Raw genomic sequence first — 6,677 nt, forward strand, 5'->3', positions numbered from 1 at the left:
TTTCCATGAAAAGGTAAATGGTGGTTTGAACCAACCATTAAGATTGTTTCAATACAAGCATGTAAGTCAAGTAATATTTCCAACACTCAGATCAGTCCAGTCCACCAAAACCACAATAAAACCCAAATTATTGTGTTTTAACTTCTAGTGCCATTTGCTGCTTTAAGAAATAAATGGACAAAAAAAAAACTCTTTCTTTTCAATTGACTGAGTCTACATGCACAAAAGTTGAAGCCTCCGAGACATAGGTTTACAATGCAGGTCCTACAGCAAAGTTTTTTTTTCATCAGATTATTATTATTGACTGCTTTATAATCCCAATTGTTTTATTAATAGAGTGAGGTCATACCTAGTGAAATATATAATATAAGTATTTTCTTTCTTAATTATTTTACATTTACATTGTCATTTGGCAGACGCTTTTATCCTAAGCGACTTACAATTATTTTACGAACTTCAGTGCATTTCAAACGTAATTGTTTAATTATTATAATTATAATTATTATTATTATTATTTTAAATGCCGCTCTTTGTTTTCTGGACTAAGGACAGCATGTCGAAACAGGCATGTAGGCCTACTCAAAATTAGCAAACAGGATTTTTGTTTCTGCAAGAATTTCTGCAAGATTTTTGTTTCTGCAAGCATTAATAGTTCAGTATAACAGTTGACACCTGGTGAACAGAGGAAGGAGGAAAGCATTAAAAGGCTCTATAAGGCAACAGAATGTATACTACACAGTGGGAACACATGCTCCTGTGAATTGCTTTTGTCTTTGTGGAACAAGTTGATTCAAATGAGGAAACTTTTGCTCTTCTCAAAATCATTAGGCTACATCACCTCTCCATAATTTACATTTGTTGCTTCTTTAATTTGACATTGATCTATTATAATTGCACACAGTGGAGCAGAATTTGTCAACACATCTCTTATTTGTGAAGTAATTGCTGCATTGAATCACAGGTATCAGTGGTTTATTCTCTAGGATTCTGACGTAATTCAGAGCACATTAAGCACAGCTAGTTAATTCAACAATGAGATACAAATGCAAATGATAATAGTACTCTTCAGATTTAACACAACAGTAAAAGTCTGATCTCTCAGGATTGACACCTCACTTTGATCCACACATCTTATGTCAGCTCGTTATGTGACAACTAGAAAATTATTTCATTGTGTATAATGCCAGAGAACGTACCAGGTTACGTATGTAACCCAGGTTCCCTGAAGGGAACGAGAGCTGCGTCGAAACGCATATGGGAACGCCATCAGCGTAACCGACGCTCTAAATATCGTCTACAACAAGTCCAATAGAAGGGCGAGGCGTCACGGGCGGGGTGACGTCACGGCCAGGAAGTATATAAGCACGTGAGGCAGAGCCCGCGTCAGCTTCATGTCATGAAGCAAGCGCTGGCAGGGATGCCGGAAGTATGGCTTCGAGACGCAGCTCTCGTTCCCTTCAGGGAACCTGGGTTACATACATAACCTGGTACGTTCCCTTCCAGGAACTTCGAGCTGCGTTGAAACGCATATGGGAATGCTGTACCAACGCCGCCAGACTGACAAGTCCCTGTCTGATGTTAGGCCAAGAGGACAGAGGAGCCTGGAGTGGCTCGGATGTCGAGGTCGTAAAACCTGGAGAATGTCAGGGGCGTGGACCACCCAGCAGCGTCGCAGATGTCCTGTATTGGTACACCTGTCCAGAAAGGCCTTGGAGGCCGCCATACCTCTGGTTGAGTGCACTCTGACTCCCACGGATGGGCAAGCCCAGAGGCCTCGTAAGCAAGATTGACAGCATCCACCATCACTTACTAAGAGTGGGCTACCTAGCCCTTACCCTCTTAGGCGGACCAAGGCACTCGAGCAGTTGGTCCGACTTCCTCCACAGAGCAGCTCACACTGGACACATACGGTTGTGCTTCTCCTGGCCGGGTTTCCCGAAGGGAGGAGGACAGAGGCCTGGAGTATGACCGGCTGTGGTATGACCGTTAGAACCTTCGGTACGTACCCCATTTTTCAGGGGTAGAGAAAGACTTTAGCCGAACCGGGCACACAGTCAACATCAAAGGGGCCGCACAGGGCCTGAAGGTGACCACCATCCTCAGAGAAATGGTGGCTAACCAGAAGACGGTCTTGGAGGTGAGGAGTCTATCTGTTATCTCCTAGACATGCTCAAAGGTGCTCACACTGAGCGTCGGAACTGCAGCCAGGTCCCAGGTGGGGACGTAATCGTACAGGAGGCCTCAGCCTCCGCGCAACGGAGGAAACATGTAACTAGGGAGTATCTGCCCACTGATTGGCCACCGATAAGGGCGTGGTATGACAAATAGCTGCCACGTAGACCTTAGTAGTGGAGTGGGTTAACCTTGCAGAGAAACGGGCCTGCAGGAACTCCAGAACTGCACTAACTGGGTAGTTGACTGGATCAAGGTGGCGGTCTCCGCACTTCAACGTACAGTTTCCTCGTTGAGGGAGCTCTGGATTGAAGGAGGGTCTCGACAACCTCGGTTGATAGACCGGAAGCTATGAGTTGCGCCCCCTCAGAGGCCATACCCACAGCTTCCATAGCTCCGGGCGAGGGTGCACAATGGTGCCCCCGGCCTGTGAGAGGAGATGTCTCCTGATCGGTACCTGCCAAGGGGTGCCGTCGAGGAGAGAAATCAGGTCCGAGAACCAAACTCGGCCCGGCCAGAACGGTGCTACTAACAGTAGACTGACCGCGTCCCGGCGCACTCTCGCCAGAACTCCTGGGAGCAGAGCGATCGGGGGGAAGGCGTACAGACGGAGCCTCGGCCACGTCTGTACCATAGCGTCCAGTCCCAGAGGAGCTGGAGGAGCTAGAGAGAACCAGAGGGGACATTGCGCTGACTCTTGAGTGGCGAAGAGGTCCACCTGTGCCTGGCCAAAAACCTTCCAAATCTGCTTCACCACACCTGGGTGAAGCATCCATTCCCCGGGCCTCAGCCCCTGTCTCGACAGAACGTCTGCTCCCACATTGAGATGCCCAGGAATGTGCACAGCTCTCAGTGATCGGAGCTGGCCCTGGGACCACACAAGGGTCTGGTGTACCAGCTTCTACAAGGGGCGCGACCGCAGACCTCCTTGGTGGTTGATGTAAGAGACCACTGCCGTGCTGTCGGTGCGGACCAGCACGTGGTGATCTCTCAGGTCCGGGAGGAAGTGCTTGAGCGCACAGAACACAGCTAGGATCTCTAGCTGGTTGATATGCTACGTCAAGTGGCGACCACTCCACAGACCGCGGGCAGGGTGGCCACTCATGACCGCACCCCAACCGGTGAGGGAAGCGTCCGTCGCTAGCGAGACGCGGCGACAAGGAGTTCCCAGCACCGGGCTCTGGGACAAGAACCGAGGGTCCCTCCACATGTCTAAGGCACGACAACGGCGTGACACTTTGACAGCGCGGAGCGAGTCTCCCCTCAGGGAGACCCCCCTTGGTCTTGAGCCACCACTGTAGGGGCCTCATGTAGAGCAGGCCAGAAGGAATCACGCTGGACGCTGCTGCCATGGGCCCGAGCAGTCTCTGAAACTGCTTGACAGTGAGTGGCTGGCCTTCTCGTACTCTCTTGACTGCCGTGAGGATCGACTCGATCCGAACAGGGGATAAACGAGCCTGCATCGTGGTCGAATCCCACACTACGCCTAGTAAGTGGTTCTCTGAACTGGAGAAAGCACACTCTTCTTGGCGTTTAGTCTTAACCCCAGATCTTTCATGTGGGCGAGAACGACATCTCGATGCCGAACCGCCAACCGCTCTGATTGAGCAAGAATCAACCAATCGTCGATATAATTGAGTATGCGGATGCCCTGCAGTCGCAACGAGACCAGTGCCGCATCCACACACTTGGTGAAAGTGCGAGGTGAGAGTGCTAGGCTGAAAGGAAGAACCCGATACTGATACGCTTTGCCCCCAAAAGCGAACCTCAGGAACTTCCTGTGAGAGGGAAGGATGGATATATGGAAATAGGCATCTTTGAGATCTATCGTGACAAACCAGTCCTTGGATCTGATTTGAGACACAATCTGCCTGATAGTGAGCATCTTGAACTTCAGCTTTCTGGCTGAGCGGTTCAGGACGCGCAAATCCAATATGGGCCTCAGCCCCCCCATCCTTCTTTGGAACAATGAAGTACCGGCTGTAGAAGCCGGCGTGGACTTCGTGAGGAGGAACCAACTCGATGGCTTCCTTCCTCAGCAAAGTATCGACCTCTTGTTCCATGACCAGAGCCTGCTCGGGGCGGACTGTGGTCACGCAAACCCCGTTGAACGGCGGAGGTGGCCCATCGAACTGGATGGCGTAACCAATCTCTACCATCCGCAGGACCCAAAGAGACACGTGCGGCAGGTGCTGCCAGGATGCCAAGTGATCTACTAAGGGAATCAGTCTCTCGAGACTGACCTCTGGTGTTAGAGAAGCGGCCAGACCGCTGTCTCGACGCGGCGTACCGAGACGCGTAATCTAGCGGCTGAGGCGAGTTTCTCAGGCCCGCTAACGTAACAGGCGGAGTAACCTGAGAGCAACACTCGCTGGGACCTGCTGTGCCCTGGAACTGCAGGGTTGACAGACAAATCCCCGGAGGACACCGAGGGGAGACGGTCACCATGTGCCGCGGTGCAAACCGCTCCACCTCAGTAGGGGTCGCCCTCCGTAGTCCTGGGGCTCGCCCGTCAGGACTTCTTTGCCGAGGACCTCCTAGCCGACAAGACATCCCTCAGGTCTGCCTTCGGCTTCGAGGCCCCCGATGCAGAGCGCCGCTGCCCTCGGCTCCGCCGCGGGGGAGCGCAAGAGGCGACGCTCTGTTTCTGCGCAGCCCTGTGTGAGGAGCTGGTATGCGGAAGGGACTGCTCCCGCCCAGCAGCCTCAAGAGTTAGAGAGCGGCGGGGGAGAAATATCTTCTGGCCTAAATCACCGCCCTCATCTAAGTCTCTCAGCAGTTCGGCCTGGTACGCCTGTAACACTGCCATAGTGTGCAGACACGCACCGGCCTGACCTGCTGCCGCATACCCCCTGCCCACTAGGGATGATGTGGTGCGCAGAGACTTAGTGGGCAGGGTAGGAGCCTTCAGAGCCGACGCCCCCGCGGGTGACAGGTGACAGCATCTGTTCAACCAGGGGCATCGCTCTGTACCCGCACGCGTCCAACTCCCGCACATTACCATAATAATGAGAGGCGGGAATGAGCGGGCGGGATGAAAATAGTTAGCCCACGATCTCGACACCTCAATGTGGAGATCGGGGAAAAACGAGAGGCTCCTACGTAGAGGTGGCCGCGGCCACAGGAACTTTCTCGGGGGGCCAACTGATGTCTAGTTTGGCAACTGCCCGTGTAATCACCTCTAAAAACTCCTCATACTGGGGCGGAGGCGGCGAACCCTCGTGAACGCTCGTCACATCAACCTCCTCGGAGGAAGAAAGACGCAGCGTCAAGCCCTCGTCTCGGGGGGAAGAGACCGCTTCCAAACGAGAGACGGGGCGCCAGATCTGGCGGATACGGGAGGAGATAAGGACATACCCGTCTCACTCTCACCAGCCAGATCAGCCTGCGAGCCCCGCGAGCGCAGCCACCGCTCTGCCTCGGCAGAAACGGGACCGAAACCGCGCGGAGAGCTCGAGAGCGAACAAGGCAGCGAAACCTTGTCAACACTCGTCACGTCAACCTTCTCGGAGGAAGAGAGACGAAGCGTTGAGCCCTCGTCTCGGGGGGAAGAGTACCGCTTCCAAACCGAGAGACGGGGCGTCAGATCTGGCGGATACGGGAGGAGATAAGGACATACCCGTCTCACTCTCACCAGCCAGATCAGCCTGCGAGCCCCGCGAGCGCAGCCGCCGCTCTGCCTTTCTCTCTCTTTCTTTACGGCAGAAGCGGGACCGGCTTTATTTTCTCTTATGCTTGTGCAAACACTGCAGCTTACAAAGCTTGAAAGACAAGCGGGGCGTTGAGCCCTCTCTCCGGGGGAAGAAGAACACAGAGAGTGGGCGAGTGCAGCCGCCGCTCTGCCTCGGCACGAGCGGGACCAGCACCGCGCGGGGTGCTCACAAAGGCTCTCTCCTCGAAGAGAGCCCTCCGGGTGCGGAGTGTGCACAGCGAGAGCCGCTCACAGCGCACCCAGGCAGACCACGCACAGACTATGTGTGTCCTCTCCAGTAATAAAGCGAGGGCAAGGACTAGCACACAATCTGAAGCACGATCCGAAATCGCCCCCTGTTTTAGTCTTGGCTTTGGCATGTCTAGACTCTTTCTCAGACAAACAACAGTAAATAATGCTTACAAAACAGATATGGACTGACAATACACAGAGCGCTTGTTGAATGACAAAAAGCTGACGCGCGCTCTGCCTCACGTGCTTATATACTTCCTGGCCGTGACGTCACCCCGCCCGTGACGCTCACCCTTCTATTGGACTTGTTGTAGACGATATTCAGAGCGCCGGTTACGCTGATGGCGTTCCCATATGCGTTTCGACGTAGCTCGAAGTTCCTGGAAGGGAACTTGTTTTATATAGTTTTCACATGTCACATGTATCATGTAACATTTAAACATGTTACTTATTATCTGAATGCGTTTTATGATTTTGTTGCCATTGAAGCAGATGTAACCAATTTACATGTTTTTGTGTGTTTTTTTCATATATAGTAATACGTCTAAAAAATATGATCTTT

Source organism: Barbus barbus (assembly GCF_936440315.1).
Source record: "Barbus barbus genome assembly, chromosome: 10".
Classification (NCBI taxonomy): domain Eukaryota; kingdom Metazoa; phylum Chordata; class Actinopteri; order Cypriniformes; family Cyprinidae; genus Barbus; species Barbus barbus.